Raw genomic sequence first — 20,577 nt, 5'->3', positions numbered from 1 at the left:
TAATACTTGTCAAAGATATTTAACTCGGTTTGATCCAAGGACAATCTTCTTCACACCTCCAAATATGGGTTATCTTGTACCATGTTGAGTTAAACACTTGTAGCTCATTTTCTAGATCAAACACTAGGTTTACAAGCCCATAAACATATCATATGCTACCACTAGACCAATTTAAGCATAGAAGCAATAGTGGTACCATACAAACATCAAAATAATTTGATTTTCATGAATGAGTCTATCAAAATAATTTGAAAGATGTCTAGATGCACTAAACATGTCTTTTGCAAGGATCTATGCCATGCCAATCAACTTTTACCTTGGATTGCTCGAAGGAGAGGCATGTCATATGAGTGGGGGTGCATCAACACATATTTGAGAAATCCAATATGTTCAACTCATTCCTTAGCTTGCAAAACCTTTTCTCGTCTAATGGCTTGGTGAATATATCGGCAAGTTGATCTTTGGTGCCCACACTCTCAATGCAAATGTCCCCTTTTTGTTGGTGGTCTCTTATGAAATGATGGTGGACATCAATGTGCTTTGTTTTTGCATGTTGAACCAGATTGTTGGTTAACTTGATTGCACTCTCATTGTCACATAGCAATGGCACTTTCTTGAATTTGATTCCAAAGTCATTCAAGGTGGACTTCATCTAAAGTATTTGTGCACAACAACTACCGACGGATATGTATTCGGCTTCGGCGGTTAATAATGCAGCACTATTTTGATTCTTTGATGACTATGAAACAAGTGATCTTCCCAACAATTGACATGTGCTTGAGGTGCTCTTCCTTTCAACCTTGCATCCCGCATAATCCAAGTCGGAGTAACCAACTAGCTCAAACTTTGCTCCATTGGGATACCACAAACCAACATTTTGTATATGGTTCAAGTACCTCAATATTCTCTTTGTAGCCTTCAAATGACTTTCTCTTGGTGAGGCTTGAAATCCTGCACACATGCATACACTAAACATGACATCCGGCCTTGATGCGGTCACATAGAGTATGCTTCCAATCATAGACCGATACAATTTTTGATCCACCATATTGCCACTTGCATCACTATCCAAGTTGCCATTTGTTCCCATTGGTGCACTAATGGCTTTACTATCACTTATGCCAAACTTCTTGATCATGTCCTTGATATACTTGCCTTGACTCACAAATGTACCATTCTTCAATTGCTTAATTTGAAGATCAAGGAAGTAACTTAACTCTACAATCATGGACATCTCAAACTCATTAGCCATCATCTTTCCAAATTCTTCACAATAGTCTTGATTGGTTGATCTAAATATGATGTCATCAACATAGATTTACAACACGAATAAATCTTTTCCAATCTTCTTGATGAAAAGAGTGGTATCAACCTTGCCCATCATGAACCTTTTAGAGAGTAGAAAGTCCCTCAATCTCTCATATCATGCTCTAGGTGCTTGCTTCAAGCCATACAATGCCTTCTTCAACTTGTACACATGGTTGGGCTTCTTGTCATCTTCAATACTAAGAGGTTGCTCAACATATACTTCTTCATTGATGTAATCATTGAGAAATGCACTCTTGACATCTATTTGATAGACTTTGATGTTGTGGGCACAAGCATAGGCTAGTAAGATTCTAATTGCTTCCAATCTAGCAACTGGGGCATATGTTTCTCCAAAGTCAAGACCTTCAACTTGTGTATATCATTGTGCTACCAATCTTGCTTTGTTTCTTACTACTATCCCATCTTGATCTTGCTTATTTCTAAAGACCCACTTGGTTCCAATCACATTGTGTCCCTTTGGTCTCTCTACTAATTCCCATACTTGATTTCTGGTGAAGTTATTCATTTCTTCATGCATAGCATATACCCAATCAACATCCTTCAATGCTTCATCTATCTTATTTGGTTCAATGGATGACACAAATGAGAAATGCTCACAAAATAAAGCCAATCTTGATCTAGTTTGTACACCTCTTGAAATATCACCAATGATAGTGTCCAATAGATGATTCTTTGCAATATTGGTTGGTTGAAGTATTGAAACTTAATTTCTTGTACTTGCTTGATCATTGGGTTGAGATGATGCACTAACCACTTGATCTTGTTCATAATCATGAGAACCACTTGTATTAGCTTGATTTGTATCATCTTGCACATTTGAGTTAGAGAGCACTTGCACTTGATCATATTCATCATCATTCACTTGCCTAGGCCTCAATTCACCAACATCCATGTTCTTTATGGCATTTGAAAGTTGAATGCCTCTAACATCTTCCAAGTTCTCATTCTCTTCTTGTGAACCCTTGGTTTCATTAAATTCAACATCATGAACTTCCTCAAGAGTACCACTATCCAAATTCCAAACTCTATATGCTTTGCTTGTAGTGGAATAACCAAGTAGAAATCCTTCATCACATTTCTTGTCAAACTTGCCCAATCTAGTGCCTTTCTTCAAGATATAGCATTTGCAACCAAAGACCTAAAAATATGCAATGTTAGGCTTTCTACCATTCAAGAGTCCATATGGTGTCTTCTCTTTCAATGGTGACAATAGAGGCGGTTGCTACAATAGCAAGCCATGTTGATAGCTTTGGCCCAAAAAGATTGACTCACATTGTACTCACTAAGCATAGACCTTGCCACATCAATGAGTGTTCTATTCTTCCTCTCAACAAGGCCATTAGATTGTGGAGTGTACTTAGTCGAGAATTGATGTCTAATTCTAAATTCATCACACAACTCATCAATTCTAGTGTTCTTGAACTCACTACCATTGTCACTTCTAACTCTCTTGATGGTTGTTTCAAATTCATTGTGAATGCCCTTGACAAATGATTTAAATATTACAAACACATCACTTTTGTCCACTAGAAAGAATACCCAAGTGTATCTAGTATAATCATCCACTATCACAAAGCCATATTTATTTCCACCGATGCTAGTGTATTGTGTTGGCCCAAACAAATCCATGTGCAATAACTCAAATGCTTTACTAGTGCTCATCGTGCTTTTCTTAGGATGGGTGTTTTCAACTTGTTTGCTGGCTTCACAAGAGCTACAAAGCTTATCCTTCTCAAACACAACATCTTTCAAGCCTCTAACCAAGTCATGCTTAACCAATCTATTCAATTGTTTCATTCCAACATGACCAAGTCATACTAGGAAGATGAACAGTAACTCGAATCCTAACCCTAACCCTAACCCTAGATTGGACCAGCTCTGAGAAGAATAGAAGAAGATCCAATACAGAGAGAAGAAGGCAAAAGCGGAAGGGCTTAGGAGGTGGCTTGAGGCTTCTCTCACCGGCCTCCACTCATCGGAGTACTCTAGGAAGGGCTCCACGCCGCGCTAGGGCATCGCCGCTAGGCCACTCGACGGCAGCATGCTCACCCGCTGGGGAGCGCGCGCGTCGATGAGGTGGCCGATGATAGTGCCATCATCCTTCGCTTTAGGCTCTCATCGGTGGCTGCTGCGCTCGTTCGCTTATGGGGCTGACAGAGATAGAAGGGGAGAGCAAATGGCTATGGTTCGGGGGCGAGTGGCACCGTCGCGTCGTTTTGTTCCGCCAAAACACGCGCTCAGCCGTTGATCTCCATCGAACGACGCAGAAGCAATGGGCCAGAGGCCGGCCCAGGTGGGCACGAGTGGGAGGGTGGCTTTGCCAGCCTAGGACCATGTTGCAGCCTGGGAAGGCGTAGTGCGCATGCAAGCAAGGTGGGCCAGGCTGAAAGCAGTCTGGGAAAAGAAACAGTAAAGAATTGAGTCCATTTTTTCCTTTTGTTTTTCTAGTAAAATGGTTAATTCCTAGAAAATGATTAATGGCTCAAGAAAATTAGCAAAGAGAATTTTTCCTGTGGGTAAAATTCACACAATTAAGTTAATGTTTCCGCTGCAATGTTAAAGTTTATTATCTTCTAATTAAATTTGAACCAACGTAAGAATTTAATTTGAAGAGCAATTGAATTTTATTCAGTAAATTATAATATTGTTATTTTTCTGACCAACATTGATAATAGCAATATTATAATGTTGATTCATAAGTTTTCAATGCATTAATTCTATTTCTGCCCAACGGTGATGTAGAATTAGTGTATAAGAATGTTGTATGTTTTAATTTTGACCAATGTTAAATTAAAGCATAGAATTATGATGTCATATTTTCTCACTATCTCTAACGGTGATTTTTAGGACTCAACTCAATGGCCTTTATCTCGCACATAACGCCTCTTGAAGGGAGAAACTACAGGGTATGGTGAGAGAAGTATGAACAAGCACTTGTGCTGTTTGAAAATGACCTAGCGCTTACCTCCCCGAGTCTGACTGAGCTAGTGGACTTAGTGAGGGAAGATAATGAGATTGATGTTGATTTCACTGCTTGGCAGCGAGATCATCCAGAAGTGCAGATGAAGTAAGATCTCAAACGTAAGAAATGGGACATTTCAAACCACAAGTGCTTGATGGTGGCTAAGTCCACAATTTTAGATGCAATAAGAGGGTCTATTCTAGATTGTGACACCACCACAGAGTATCTTAAGAAGGTGGAGAGTCAGTTCACTGGCTCTTCAAAGGCTTACGCCAGTACTTTGATCAAGAAATTATTCAATGAGAAATATACTGGTGGTGATATCAGAGAGCACATACTAAAGATGAGCAACACAGCTTCGAAGCTAAAGCCAATGGATTTGGGGCTCAAGGATGAGTTCTTATTCATTTGGTTTTTGCTTCCTTGCCAAAGGAATATGAAACCTTTGTTGTTAATTACAACATGCAGCCTGATAAGTGGGATATAGAGAAGCTCAACGCAATATGTGTTCTAGAAGAGGAGAGGCTGAAATCCTTATAGGGTGACTCTGCTAACCTTGTGAAGGACAACAAAAAGAAGAACATCAACAAGAATGCCAAACCTCAAGGGAAAGCCCCTCAGAATGACCACCATCAGAAGAACAACAATGCTCAAGTTTAAAAGGATCAGTGTAAATGGTGCAAGAAGGATGAACATTACCAGAGGCACTGTGTAGACTTCTTAAAGAGCCTTCTTAAGAGAGGTGAGGATTTCATTACATTCATAGATGAATCTTTGTATTTAAGTTATGCAAAATCTACTTGGTAGATTAATTCAGGTGCAACTGTTCATGTTGCAAATTCATTATAGGGATTCCATATGAGGAGAACCCTGCAAAGAGGAGAAAGAAGGATTAAAGTAGTTGGAGTTGAAGCTGAAATTGAAGTCATTGGAGATCTCTCTCTAGAATTAGATGATGGATTTAGACTTCAGCTTTTAGATATTCTTTATGTACCCTCTTTGCATAGAAACTTGATAAGTGTCTCATGACTTGATGATGATGGTTATGATTGTCATTTTGGTAATAGCAAATGTCGGTTTGTGTATAATAATAAGTGTGTTGGTCTTGCCTTCTGACAAGATAAGCTTTATTTATTATCACTTTCTGAGAATGTGAATGTTGTGGGCACTGAGAATGAGAATGTTTCCTCATCTATGAATACAACAAATAAGTAGAAGAGAGTGCATGATGTATGTTCAAAATTATGGCACTGTCGTTTAGGCCATATTTCAAGGGGGAGAATAGAGCGATTAATTAAGAAATCAATTCTTTTGCCTTTAGAATTTTTAGATTTTGAACAATGCATAGATTGCATAAAAGGAAAGTACATTAAGAAAATAAAGAAAGATGCCAAATGAAGCGTAGGAATTTTAGAAATAGTTCACACGGACATATGTGGTCCTTTTCCTGTGAACAGTGTGGATGGTTATGATTCATTTATAACATTCACAGATGATTATTCTCGTTTTGGCTATATTTATCCAATTAAGGAAAGATCGGAAGCATTGGATAAATTTAAAATATTTAAGACTGAAGTAGAAAATCAGCACAACTTAAAGATTAAGGTAGTAAGATCTGACCGTGGGGGAGAGTACTATGGTCGACACACCCCATATGGCCAAGTTCCTGGACCTTTTGCAAGGTTCATACAGGAAAATGACATAGTTGCCTAGTATTCTACATCGGGTGAGCCTCAACAGAATGGAGTAGCTGAAAGGCACAACCATACCTTAATGGATATGGTGAGAAGCATGATAAGTTACTCTACCCTACCGATAAGTTTATGGATGGAGGCATTAAAAACCGCCATTCATATTCTTAATCGAGTGCCAAGCTAGTCGGTGCCCAAAATGCCGTATGAGTTGTGAGCAAGAAAGGAACCCTCACTTAACTATTTATGTGTGTGGGGTTGTTCAGCTGAGGCAAAAGTTTTTAACCCAAACATAGGGAAGCTAGACTCTAAGACAATCAGTTGCCATTTCATTGGCTATATAGAAAAATCAAAAGGTTATCGCTTCTATTGTCCTCACAGATAAACGAAGTTTGTAGAAACAATGAGGATGATATGATCAGGAGGAGCATGGTAGCGTGAGAAATTAGTTTTGAAGAGAAGCGGGTATACATGCCCACTCCTATGGTTCAGGAGCCATTCTTCACGCTACCTGTTGTTACTGTACCAACAGTGTAAGACACTGTAGTAACAGCACCTATTGTTAGTTCTCCTATGGCAGCAATGAATGAACATGAGGAACCTGTCCTTCAGGATCCCCTAGAATCTATTGTCACACATGAGGAAGAGCAACAACAGCCTCATATAGAACAAGCATCATCTAACGAGGCCCCTAGAAGGTCTCAAAGAGTCAGGAGATCAGTCATTTCTGATGACTATGAAGTTTATGAATGTGAGGAATTTCAAATGGAGGGTGATCCCACCTCATTTGAAGAAGCCATGAGAAGCGCTCACTCATTCAAGTGCCTTGAAGCCATGGAAGATGAAATGAAATCAATGAAAACAACGGTGTTTGGGACTTAGAAATAATTCCTAAAGAAGCCAAGACAGTAGGTTGTAAATGGGTCTATAAAACGAAACATGACACCAAAGGGAATATAGAAAAATTCAAAGCGCGACTTGTGGTGAAAGGCTTCACGCAAAGAGAAGGTATAGATTATAATGAGACATTTTCTCTAGGCTCATGTAAGGATTCTTTTAGAATCATAATGGCGCTTGTAGCACATTATGATTTAGAATTACATCAGATGGATGTAAAGATGACGTTCCTAAATGGGGATCTGGAGGAAAATGTTTACATGGCACAACCAAAAGGTTTTGTTGTATAAGGAAAAAGAACGTATGGGATGCCGCTTGAAGAAATCCATTTACAGATTAAAACAAGCTTTAAGACAGTGGTATTTGAAGTTTGATAGTATAATAAGAAATTTTGGGTTTCAAGAAAATGTAGATGACAATTGCGTTTATGCAAAGTTCAAGAATGGGAAATATATTTTCCTAGTCTTGTATGTGGATGACATCTTGCTCGCTAGCAGTGATGTTAATCTACTACTAGAAACAAAGAAGTTCTTATCCTCAAAGTTTGATATGAAAGATCTCGGTGAAGTTTTGTTCGTCCTAGGAATAGAAATTCACTGAGATAGAGAAAAGGGGGCTTTAGGATTATTACAAAAGGCATACTTAGAAAAAGTTCTAAAGAAATACAGTATGCAAAATTATAAGTCTTCACCTGCTCCCATAGTCAAGGGCCACAGATATAGGGAATTTCAATGTCTCAGGAACCAATATGAGATCAATCAAATGAAAGTGGTTCCATATAGTTCAGCTATTGGAAGTTTATAGTATGCTCAAGTGTGTACTCACCCTAACTTAGCTTTTGTTACCAGGTTACTTAGAAGATATCAAAGTAATCCAGGAATCGAACACTGGAAATTAATAAAAAAAAAGTTTTGCGTTACCTACAAGGTACGAAGGGTCTCATGCTAACGTACTGTTTACACCATACTTTGGAAGAAGGATTGTAGGAACTCGAAAGCTCCCAAGATCAAGTCATTAAGGAATCGATTGCATAAAGGTCGGTATCAGCTGATCCGAATGCAGCACTAAAATTAGCTCTCTTCAGATAGCGCCAGCAGATTACTATGATAGCTACAATCGGCGCTAGGAAAAACATGTTGGACTCTAAAAAAAGGGAAAGATTAGGGTCCAAGTTATCTTAAATTAGGAATGTTTTCTCTTAGGCCAAAAATTATAATGTGTCATGCTTAAATAGGATTTATGTTTAGGCCCCGGGTATAAATATTGGACCCCGGCTATTGTAAAGACACAATCAATCAAATACAAGTCACTTACTTTTTCGGCTTCGGCCACCACTTAGGAGTAGAAGTAGAGTAGATCTCAGCGAGTTCTTCAGCGAGCAGGGCTGCATCGGTCCAGCTGACCTCCGGCTTGTCTGTAAGTACCGTCATGGCTTATACTTCTGTTCATAAGGCTACATCGATCCGGTCGACCTCCACTCAACTCTGATATAAGTTAGTTATTGACTCTTGTCTAGTTCAAGTACGGCTACATCGATCCGGGAGACCTCCACTCCTCGAACTAGATTAAGGTCAAGTTATCGGCTCTAAGGGTGGCGTCCTTCGGATAGATTCATTAAGTTATCGATATTGGTTATTGCTTTCATTATTTATTTAATTACAGTAATATCACTTTGCCCGATTGGGATTGATCTATATCAGCTTTACATCCTATTTAACCCATCGTTTATTAATCTAAACTGATCTAATCTGCACCTTAAATGATGAGTTATGTTTTATCGACTGATTTGTGTCAATCTTGATCATGCATAGTGTGCAATTAAGGCATGTCGGGTCCTGAATAGATCTATCGGCTAACGAAAACTGTTCCATGGCCCGTTATCATGGCCTATGTGATTCTATCTCGCACCCCACTGTTAGCACCGTAGAGCGGGGATCGTTATTTGGTAGATCTGTTCCAGATAGGGCACGACTTTAATTGTGTGCTATGCCTGAATCGGCTGTTTTAGCCGATATCAAGTGTTTTCACATATACAGTTCACGCCACGAGACCGTTGAACTAAGGGTAGATTGAAAGATATGTTAGCCCCATGATCTTATTATTGTATTACGGCCTGCATGATTCTGCCTCTTGCCCTACTGATATTAGTAATAAGTTAGGGTCCTCGAATTTGTTGTTGTTTCTACGGCCTACTTGATTCTGCCTCATGCCCCACTGGTCATAGTGATAAATGAGATCTAATATGTCCATTAGATTTATCTCTATTAAACGGTTAAATGATGATGAGCTGTTTTGAAATCTTTTATATAAAAAGGGATTCGGTTACTTGCAGTCATTGGCTTAGCATAAACCGATTAGTGTTGACATCTTATTGCCATTGACTAATATTTGTCTAAATAATGATATTCATCCTGAATGATAACCTATTTTTCTTCTACAATTCCATGAGCTTTAACTGATGTTTCTTATGAATATGCTAGAATCGGCTATTTAGTTGATCTCCTTCGACATCGGCTCTCAGAGCCACATATTCGGAACTGTTTGGGCACAGACCGGTATGTTCCATCTTAAATTACTGATAAACTTTCTCTCCTTGTTAATTACAGGGTCAAATTGACTGGCACGTCTTGAGAGGAGTACGTAGGATCGATCATCCCTACGTTGAAGCCAGGTGGATCTCTAGCTCCATCGAGCAGACCCTTCTGGCTTGCTCGTGTGCCTAGGCAAGAGATGAATTTTTGTGCTGGCATGCCTGGTGGGACACCACAATCGTCATGGTGGCTTACAACAACAACGACATCCTTATGGTACCTTATGAAGACCTACCTGATGGAGATAAAGATGTCATTAGCAAAGCTATAGAAGAATTTCAGAACAAGTGTTTATTGTCCTACACCAAAATACGTGATAATACAATTGTTCAGAAATATCCACTACCAAGAGTTCTGTTGCATGGGCAGACAGATGCAGATGAGACTAAAGACAGACGTTTCTTCACAGAAGCTATAAACAAATCTGTTTATAATGTCATATCAAACCATAATGAAATCTTCTTGAACACATTTCACAATACCATGAAAGAGGTGTTTCATGGGTTTCCAGTTGATCAGGTTGGACCGGCTTATTATAACATTCTACATCTGTTGACTTAAGAGACTAATCAAGCTAGTACTAGCCATCAAGAAGCAGCATTAGCTAGTAATGATGATGTCCAGGTAGTTCAGAGCTCATCTGAGCAAGTTTAATTCGCTACTACAAATTAGATACAATATAATCCTGGATCGTCAGTACAGCATGTGCAACAGCCGACAGGGTAAGGTCAGAACTAGATGATTAATTTTGGCACATCAGGCCACATATCATCATTGGCTCAAAAAATAGCACCATCAATTCAAAGGGTCCATAGAGATATAGATCCTAATGTCTATAACCAGAGACTTCAAGCAGCAAACCAGTAGAGGACCCAACAGATAGAGATTCCACAAGGTTATCATTCTGGCATAGATTACAATACCCTTCACATGATTCCAAATCTAGGGTACCAAGGTACCCAGAATTTTGATCCATAAATGGGTTAGCAGGTGCAGAGAAATCCAAATTTAAATGCTAATGAGTTGTTGCTGAGAGTGACCAAGATGATGAAGAATCAGTTCGGTTTGAAGCCAAAAGGGCTAACCTTCTTGTACAAATGTCCATATCCAGAATGGTATGATTTGGTCGCTCTTCCTTCAAATTACAGGCTCCCAGAGTTTGCCAAGTTCACTGGCTAAGATAGCACAAGCACAATAGAACATGTCAGTCGATATCTTACACAATTAGGCGAGGCATCCGTTGAAGAGGCCCATCGAGTTCATTTCTTCTCCCTATCACTATCAGGGTTAGCCTTCACTTGGTTTTCATCACTGCTAGACAACTCCATTACCAATTAGGCTGACCTGGAAAAGAAATTTCATACATATTTTTATACTGGGACTAGAGAAAAGAAGATTACCGATTTGATAGCTATAAAGTAGAAAACTAATGAATCAAGCACTGAGTTTCTTCAGAGATTCTGAGAGACTAGAAATTTGTGCTTCTCATTAAACTTGGCTGATGATCAGCTAGCTGCTTTGGTCGTTCAAGGAATGTTGTCAACATGGAGAGAAAAGCTGCTAGGATAAGAGTTTGACAACTTGGGTCAATTGGCTCAACGAGTGACAGCACTCAATAGCCAATTCCAGAGTATACACAGAGATACCCGATTCCAAAAAAGTACCACAATGGCCGAAGCTTATAACCCATATTCAGTCGATGACAGCTATGAAGATGATGAAGAAGAAGAGGTTGTCGTAGCTGAATGGAATTGGGGCAAAAAGATAGTAATAGTGCTAAATCCTTAGGGAAGAGGAGACAAGGAGAGCTATGATTTTGACGTCACAAAATCAGATAAGGTCTTTGATTTGTTGCTTGAGAAGGGACAGATCAAGTTGCCCGATAATCATGTTATGTTGCCCCCTGATCAGTTGAAAAATAAGAAGTTCTACAAGTTTCACAACGCTACATCTCATTCTACTAATGAATACAGAGCTTTCCAGCAGCATATACAGAGGGCTACGCCTCTGTATATGAAAGTTGATGATAATCTTTTCCTAGGAGATCAAAACATGGTCGATGCTAGGCTGCTCAAAGGAAAGACTAAGGTTCTAACATCAACCAAATCAAGAGAAACTAGAACAGTCGATCCTGAGATGCAAATATCGGCTGACGAATACAGAGAAATTAAAAGACATCGTGACAAGCAAAAGAGCTGATATGAATAGGGAGAAACATCAAAAGATGAGGCGATAAAGCCATGGGTTACATCTTGAATTTTGTTGAACAAATGGCAGCGATAGAAGGAAAAGGATTATCAGCATTGGTGAGAAGAGCAAGAATACCAGCATCAACAGAAAAAAGAGAGGTATGACAGAAAGCAAGTTGAATCACATTGGAATTATCCTTTCTTTAGACATTGCTAGAACGAAGGTTTGAAATTGCCTACCAGAAACAATTGTCCAGGGTGTAGCGAATAATATTGGGAGTTTAGGAAATCTCAAGCCAATCGTCGGTCTATCCATACTCAAGATGCGTATCACCATAATAACATGGATCGGCGCTTAAAAATGAAAGTGTTCATGATCGACTTGGAAAATGAGTTGTTGATCAAAACTGGGCTGATTATGAAGAAGAAAGTAATGAAGAAGGATGCGTTTGGCAAGAAGGCCAATGGTGTCCAAGAGGTCTGACAAGAAGTCAGAAATGAAGGGTGCAACACCTAAGGAATAGAGAGTTGGAACATGCTCAAGCATCTAGTAGACCTCAAGTATGGCGTGCTAAGCAAACAGCCGATAGGAGACAACCATCGGCTAATATTTAAATGGCTTTTCTGTTCCATCAAAGTTCAGAGCTACAGCAGACCAAGAAGTTTACTCAGATTTTGATGAATCAGAGTATGAAGAGAAAGTTGCCAAGTTAACAATTATACAACAGGCAATATTTGATAAAACAGTCAAGCATCGGCACTTAAAGGCTTTATATGTAAAAGGTTTTGTTGATGGAAAGCCGATGAATAAGATGTTGGTGGACGGAGGTGCTTCTATCAATCTCATGCCTTACACCACTTTTCGTAAACTTGGCAAGGGACCAAGAGATCTGATTGAGACCAACATGATGCTTAAGGACTTTGGGGGTAATGCATCTAAGACCCGGGGGGCAATGAACATTGAACTAACAATCGGGTGTAAGACTCTGCTCACCACGTTCTTTATCATCAATGGAAAAGGGTCATACAGTTTACTCCTTGGTCATCACTGGATTTATGCAAACTATTGTGTGCCATCGACCATGCATCGGTGTTTGATTCAATGGCATAGAGATGATGTTGAGGTGGTTCGCGCTGATGGGTCCGTAAGTATAGCAATAGTCGACTCGATGTATTGGGAGCTTCGAGTGTTTTTCTAGCAAATTATGGGAAGGAGGCTTCATTAAGGTCAGTAATGAAGGCCAATAGCCGGTCCAAGCAATCGACTCTGAGAGTTTGTTTTAGTGGATAGTCGTAGCTTCACGTTGGCCATTGGATTTAGGAAGAATAAGCATTGGTCCTAGAAATAGGCTTTGGCTGACGTATGTGAGCGCTAAGTCAAATCATGAGTGAAATTCAGAGTTGACAGATCTATTGAAGGAAGTTTTGTTTCACTTAATAAGAAGCCTGGTCTAGACCGATCAATTGTTGAACATCGGTTGCCAATCAAACCTGGATATCGACCGTTTAAACAAGCTCCGAGGAGATTCAACCCGAACGTGCTTGATGATATCAAAAAGAAGACTAAAAGGTTACTGGAAGCAAAGTTTATCCGCCCGTGCCGATATGCAGAGTGGATATCGAATGTTGTCCCTGTGTATAAGAAAAATGGAAAATTAAGAGTTTGCATCAATTTCAGGGATCTGAACAAGGCCACACCCATGGATGGTTATCCGATGCCGATAGCTGATATGTTGGTAGATGCAGCAGTCGGGCACAAGGTTATTAGCTTTATGGACGACAATGCAGGATATAACCAAATTTTCATGGCTAAGGAAGACATAGCAAAGATCGCTTTCAGGTGCCATGGCACAATCGGTTTATTTGAGTGGGTTGTGATGACCTTTGGTCTAAAGAATGCCGGTGCAACTTATCAAAGGGCAATGAATTATATTTTTCATAAATTGATCGGTAGGATTGTTGAAATCTACATTGATGATGTGATGATAAAATACAAGGGGTACAAGGAACATCTAGCTGATTTGCGGGAGACTCTAGAATGCACAAGAAAACATGGTCTGAAGATGAATCCTAATAAGTGTGCCTTTGGAGTATCAGCGGGACAATTCTTAGGTTTCATGGTCCATGAGAGAGGAATCAAAGTTGGTCAAAAAAGCATAAAAGCAATTGATGAGGCAGTACCCCTGACTACTAAAATAGAGTTATAATCTTTGCTTGGTAAGATTAATTTTATCAGAAGATTCATTTCAAATTTGTCAGAAAGAGTTCTGCCATTTTCTCCCTTGTTGAAGTTGAAAAATAATCAAGAATTTAAGTGGGGTGACATACAACAAAAGACATTTGAGGAGATAAGAGAATATATAAAATGTCCACCTGTGTTGGTCTCTCCTTAGTAAGGTAAGCCTTTTAAGTTGTACATATCGGCCGGTGACAAAATAATTGGATCGGCCTTGATGCAAGAGTTTGAAGGAAAAGAGCGAGTCATTTTTTATCTGAGTAGAAGACTCCTAGATTCAGAGACAAGATATTCTTCCACCAAAAAGTTATGCTTGTGCTTATATTTCTCTTGCACTAAATTATGATAGTACTTATTATCAGCCAAATGTATGGTTGTTTCTAAGGCTGATGTGATTAAGCACATGTTATCAATGCCAATACTAAATGGTAGAGTGGGAAAGTGGATTCTCGCGTTATCAGAATTTGACTTGAAGTACGAATCGGATAAAGCAGTCAAAGGACAAGTAATGGCCGATTTTGTCACCCAGCATCATAAGCCAAGCATTGGTTATGTAGAGCTGGTACCTTAGACGTTATTCTTTGATGGATCATTATGCAAGCAAGGTGGTGGCATTGGTATTGTTATTATTTCACCTTGGGGGGCAAGTTTTGAGTTTGCTCTTCCAACTGAACCAATGATTATCAAAAACCAAGCGGAATATGAGGCTATTCTTAAAGGACTTCAGCTTCTTCATGAAGTAAAAGCCAAAGCAATTGAAATATTTGGAGATTCACAGTTAATTATTAATCAGTTGATCGGCCTATATGAGTGCAAAGAAGATACTTTGAGAGGATACTATGATGAGTGCCAAAAACTACTCAAGGAATTTCTTCATGTCTCTTTTCAACATATTTCGAGTGCACAGAATCAAGAGGCTAATCGTTTAGCTCAAAGTGTGTCAGGTTATCGAGTGTTTCAAGAAGTCTTGAGTAGTGAAACCTCAAATAATGATTGGAGAGTTGAAATAGCCAATTACCTTAGGAATCCATCACAGAAAGTTGCTAGAAAGCTAAGATATAAATCGACTAAGTATGTGTTACTGGATGATTAGCTATATTACAAAATAGTCGATGGGGTGTTGCTCAAATGCTTAAATCAAGAGGAAGCTAAGGTGTTGATGGGCGAAGTGCATGAAGGGATATGTGGGGCTCATCAATCGGCTTATAAGATAAAATGGGTTATTTGTAGAACTGGATATTTTTGGCCAACAATATTAGAAGACTATTTTGAATATTATAAGGGGTGCCAGGTCTGTCAACATTTTGGTAATGTCCAAAAATCGCCTACATCGGCCATGAATCCGATAATCAAACCATGGCTGTTTCAAGGTTGGGGAATTAATTTAATTGGCCAAAATTTTCCGCCATCAAGTAAAGGACATAAGTTCATATTGGTAGCAATGGATTACTTCACTAAGTGGGTTGAGGCAATTCCTTTGAAGATGGTAACCTCAAAGAATATGGTTGATTTTGTCAAAGAGCATATTGTGTATTGTTTTGGGATTCCTCAAACTATCACTACCGATCAAGGGACAATGTTCACATCAGAAGAGTTCGGAGATTTTTCTGCCAGTATGGGAATGAAGCTACTAAATTCTTCTCCTTATTATGCTTAGGCTAATGGCCAGGCAGAGGCATCCAATCATATTATAATTAAGTTGATCAAGAAAAAGAGAGGAGCATCCAAGGAAGTAGCATTCAACGCTTAATAAGGCACTATGGGCACATAGAATGGCCTGTCATGGATCGATTAAAATGTCACCCTATGAACTTGTGTATGGCCATAATGCGGTCCTTCCTTGGGAAGTTCAGGCTAGATCGAGGCGTGTTACGTTGCAAAATGATTTGTCAGCCAAAGTCTACAAGAATCTTATGATAGACAACTTAGAGGACTAGAGTTGCCATCGGCTGCGTGCTCTTGAGAATATCAAAGCTAATAAACTAAGGGTTGTAAAATATTACAATAAAAAGGTCAAGAGCAAGCAATTTTCTAAAGGATACTTGGTCTAGAAAGTGAAATTGCCGATCGGGTCAAGAGACAGCAAGTACGACAAATGGTCACCTAATTGGGAAGGACCTTATCGGATTAAGCATTATGCGCCTGACAATGCTTATATTTTGGAAATGCTAAGAGGAGAGGAAGAATTTGGCAGAGCAATCAATGGGAAATATCTAAAGAAATATTTTCCTAGCGTTTGGATCAATACTTAACAACTGATTTGTTCAGTCGTCGGATCTAATAGCCGATACCAGAAGGGTATCGCCTCTAGTACAAAAAATAAACCTGAAAGGGTAGAAGCCAGTACGATATGTATCGCCTATAAGAGCAAAGCAAACACGGATAGATTGATGCATGGAATATGAAGTACGAAGCAAAAGAAAAATCATTTAAAATGAAGGAATTGTTTGCTGATACCGTCTATTACAAGTTATAGTTCGGAAAACACTTTGTTTATTATATCATTGGCCTAGGAAGTAAGGGCTACAGAATTGGTGGCGCCGAAGAAATCCTCGACCAGGCGCTCATGATCCCCAGGGTGTGCCGCGGTTGGAAAACCGTGGGGAAGAAACCGAAGCTCATGGCTAGAATGGGCTTGCACAGCAGCCAACGCCATGGCAGCACCATGATGAACGCCATGCATAGCGACCTCTCTAACACGGTTCGGGATGTCGTGCAGGCAAACCACTGGGACAGCGCCTCTAGCGTTGACGAATCCCACCGCGTACTCTACAGCCGATCGAAGGCTTTCCAGCTGAGCTGACAAGTCTAAAAAGATTCAAAGGAAAGATGATCAGGATCTTGAAGATAAAATTGAGAGGAGACAAAAGTTATGATAGACATCTCACCCGTGATTCTAGCCTCGGCCTTGGCCAACCTATCCTCCACCGAATCGGCCTCGGGAGGCGATCAGCATCGGACCATGGTCAGAGCCAATTCTACGAGGGAGAGACAGTCAGTGAGATTCTGGCCATGCCTATCGATGGAGGCGAGCAGGTCATCATTGTCGATCCGCCTCCTCGGATGCAGGGGAGCTAGCGGTGAGCTATTGATGAAGAGAACCCCTAAGGCTAAACGGAGTCGGCCCTATGCCCCGAGGCAATGAGGTGATCATGAGTTGCACCCTCCTAGTGACGAAGGCGCTGGCGTGATAACGCACCTCCATTGAGGACCTCCTCAGTAGACCTCTTGTTGTTCTCCATGATCTCACACCTATGGGAAAGCATAAATCACACTAAAGACACGAAAGGTTTGAGACGAAGTGGGTTGTTTTTCGATCCACAGCCGTGGCCCATATATATAGTCCGGTGAGGTGAGAAGATAGATTTCATCGGGGTTATGGAATTAAAGTCAGATACGGAAATAGATCGACACTCCAAAAATTCAGGGGATGGATAATGAAGAGATAACAGATTCGAACTTATTGCTTCCTGTGATCACAAAATATCATGGGATGGATACAAAAGGTTTACATTGACCAGCGATCAACCCACCAGGGCTTCTTTGGATTGAAGGGAGTCTGGATCCCCGCAAGGCCAAAGGTCATCATAAACCGAGTCACATCGGCCCGTTGAAAAATTATGCTAGGAGAAGGGGAAAAGCCGCCTGCTTAACAGATGCCCAGCTGATTTCTCGGTGACTGGGAAACTGTGGGAAAGAAGTATGTGGCTTTCCCGATAGGCATTTGATAGAGCGAACAAGGGGAAGATGTCCACACATTTTAGCCCTTGCAAACACTAGAACAGCTCTGCGAGCATGGAGAGAAGGCTCAGGTGATATCACAAGAATTCTTCTAACCACAGTAGCTGATCCTCTTGCTCGACAAGGCGCTAAGATGAGCAACACAATCACCCTATGGACAAGAATTCTTCTAACCACTCAAGATCCTCATAGCAAGGAAGCAGATAGAAGAGAAACATAGCTGAATTATTGAATTGCTTTCGCCAGAGTCGGATAGACGTTTTATAGTCGGACTGGAAAGATGAATCCAAGCGCCCGTGAAGCAATGATGCTCTCGTAAAAGTTTTGAAACATGGGCTCATAAGCTAACATAGACGGTGACAAACAGTAGACCCCAGATCAAGATTCTCTACCCGTGACTGCAGGACCAATCGGGGGTACAGATGTGATAATTTTGGAATAAAATTACTTTTATCCTAAAACTGGGGGGCATGTGTTTACACTAGAATTTGGAAGAAGGATTGCAGGAACTCGAAAGCTCCCAAGATCATGTCATCAAGGAATCGATTGCATAAAGGTCAGTATCAGCTGATTCAAATGCAGCACTAAAATCGGCTCTCTTCATATAGCGCTAGCAGATAACTATGATAGCTATAATCGGCGCCAGGAAAAATATGTTGGACTCTACAAAAAGGAAAAGATTAGAATCCAAATTATCTTAAATTAGGAATATTTTCTCTTAGGCCAAAAATTATAATGAGTCGTGCTTAAATAGGATTCGTGTTTAGGCCCCGGGTATAAATATTGGACCCCGGCTATTGTAAAGACACACAATCAATCAAATACAAGTTACTTACTTTTTTGGCTCCGGCCACCCCTTAGGAGTAGGAGTAGAGTAGATCTCGATGAGTTCTTCAGCGAGCAGGGCTGCATCGGTTCGACCGACCTTCGGCTTGTCTGTAAGTACTGTCATGGCTTATACTTCTGTCCGTACGGCTGCATCGATCTGATCGACCTCCACTGCGACTCTGGTATAAGTTAGTTATTGACTCTTGTCTAGTTCAAGTACGGCTGCATCGATCCGGTCGACCTCCACTGCTCGAACTAGATTAAGGTCAAGTTATCGGCTCTAAGGGTGGCGTCCTTCAGATAGATTCATTAAGTTACAGATATTGCTTATTGCTTTCATTATTTATTTAATTACAACAATATCACTTTGCTCGATTGGGATTGATCTAGATCGGCTTTATATCCTGTTTAACCCATCATTTATTAATCTAAACTGATCTAATCTGCACCTTAAACGATGAGTTATGTTTTATCGGCTGATTTGTGTTAATCTTGATCGTGCATAGTGTGCGATTAAGGCATGTCGGGTCCTGAATAGATCTATCGACTAACGAAAACCGTTCCATGGCCCGTTATCATGGCCTGTGTGATTCTGTCTCACACCCCACTGTTAGCACCGTAAAGCGGGGATTGTTATTTGGTAGATCTGTTCCTGATAGGGCACGACTTTAATTGTGCGTTATGCCTGAATCGGTTGTTTTAGCCGATATCGAGTGTTTTCACATATATACAGTTCACGCCACGAGACCGTTGAAGTAAGGGTAGGTTGAAAGATATGTTAGCCCCATGATCTTGTTATTATATTACGGCCTACATGATTCTGCCTCATGCCCCACTGATATTAGTAATAAGTTAGGGTCGTCAAATTTATTGTTGTTTCTACGGCCTACATGATTCTGCCTCATACCCCACTGGTCATAATGATAGATGAGATCTAATATGTCCATTAGATTTATCTCTATTAAACAGTTAAATGATGATGAGCTGTTTTGAAATCTTTTATATAAAAAGGGATTCGGTTACTTGCAGTCATTGGCTTAGCATAAACCGATTAGTGTTGACATCCTATTGTCATTGACTAATATTCGTCTAAATAATGATATTCATCCTGAATGATAACCAATTTTTCTTTCACAATTCCATAAGTTTTAACTGATTTATTCTTATGAATATGCTGGAATCGGCTATTTAGTCGATCTCCTTCCACATCAGCTCTCAGAGCCACATATTCGGAACTGTCTGGGCACAGACCGACATGTTCCATCTTAAATTACTAATAAGTTTTCTCTCCTTGTCAATTATAGGGTCAAATTGACTGGTACGTCTCGGGAGGAGTACGTAGGATCGATCATCCCTGTGTTGAAGCCAGGCGGATCTCCAGCTCCATCAAGCAGACCCTTCCGGCTTGCTCGTGTGCCTCGGCACGAGACGAATTTTCATGTCGACACGTACACAAGATCTGATTCCCTGCACATAGAGGGGTATACAGATTCTGATTATGCGGGAGATGACAGAAAATCCACGTCAGGATATATATTCACTCTCGTAGTATGAGCTATATCGTAGAAAAGCTCAAAGCAAACCGTCATTACATCATCCACAATGTATGTCGAGTTTGTAGCATGTTATGAGGCCATAGAGCAGGTGAATTGGCTGAAAAAATTCATGCCCGGGTTGAAAGTGGTAGATGACATACATAAACCACTCAAGTTATACTACGATAATAATCCAGCAGTATGTTATGCTCACAACAATAAGTCAAGTGGTGCTGCCAAATACATTGATGTAAAGTATTATATTGTGAAAGACAAAGTCCGGGGTCATATAATTAGTCTTGAGTATATAAGAACAGAAAAGATGCTCGTGGATCCGCTTATAAAAGGCTTACCACCCAGCGTGTTCAGAGAACACTTAGCCGGCATGGGTTTAAGGGAAAGCTTATGATTCCTGAACAATAAGGGCCTAGTTGAGAATTTGTTTCAAAACAGAGAGGTGCATTATAGCTGTTTAATCTAATGGCAACTGACCATAACGATGAGGCACGCTCTATGCACTGATCCGTGATGTAATGGGAACAAGATAAAGTAAGTAAGTTAAGTTTAAGTCATAAGGT

At 40.1% G+C, this 20,577-nt stretch overlaps 1 pseudogene; it reads left to right on the top strand.

The window, feature by feature from the left end:
- The window catches only part of LOC136529876 (protein STRICTOSIDINE SYNTHASE-LIKE 10-like), a 54,308-nt pseudogene that overhangs the window by 33,139 nt on the left and 592 nt on the right, over positions 1–20,577 (top strand).

The sequence above is a fragment of the Miscanthus floridulus genome, chromosome 19, assembly GCF_019320115.1.
Source record: "Miscanthus floridulus cultivar M001 chromosome 19, ASM1932011v1, whole genome shotgun sequence".
NCBI classification, from domain to species: Eukaryota; Viridiplantae; Streptophyta; class Magnoliopsida; order Poales; family Poaceae; genus Miscanthus; species Miscanthus floridulus.
This window is presented reverse-complemented; position numbering and strand designations above follow the sequence as displayed.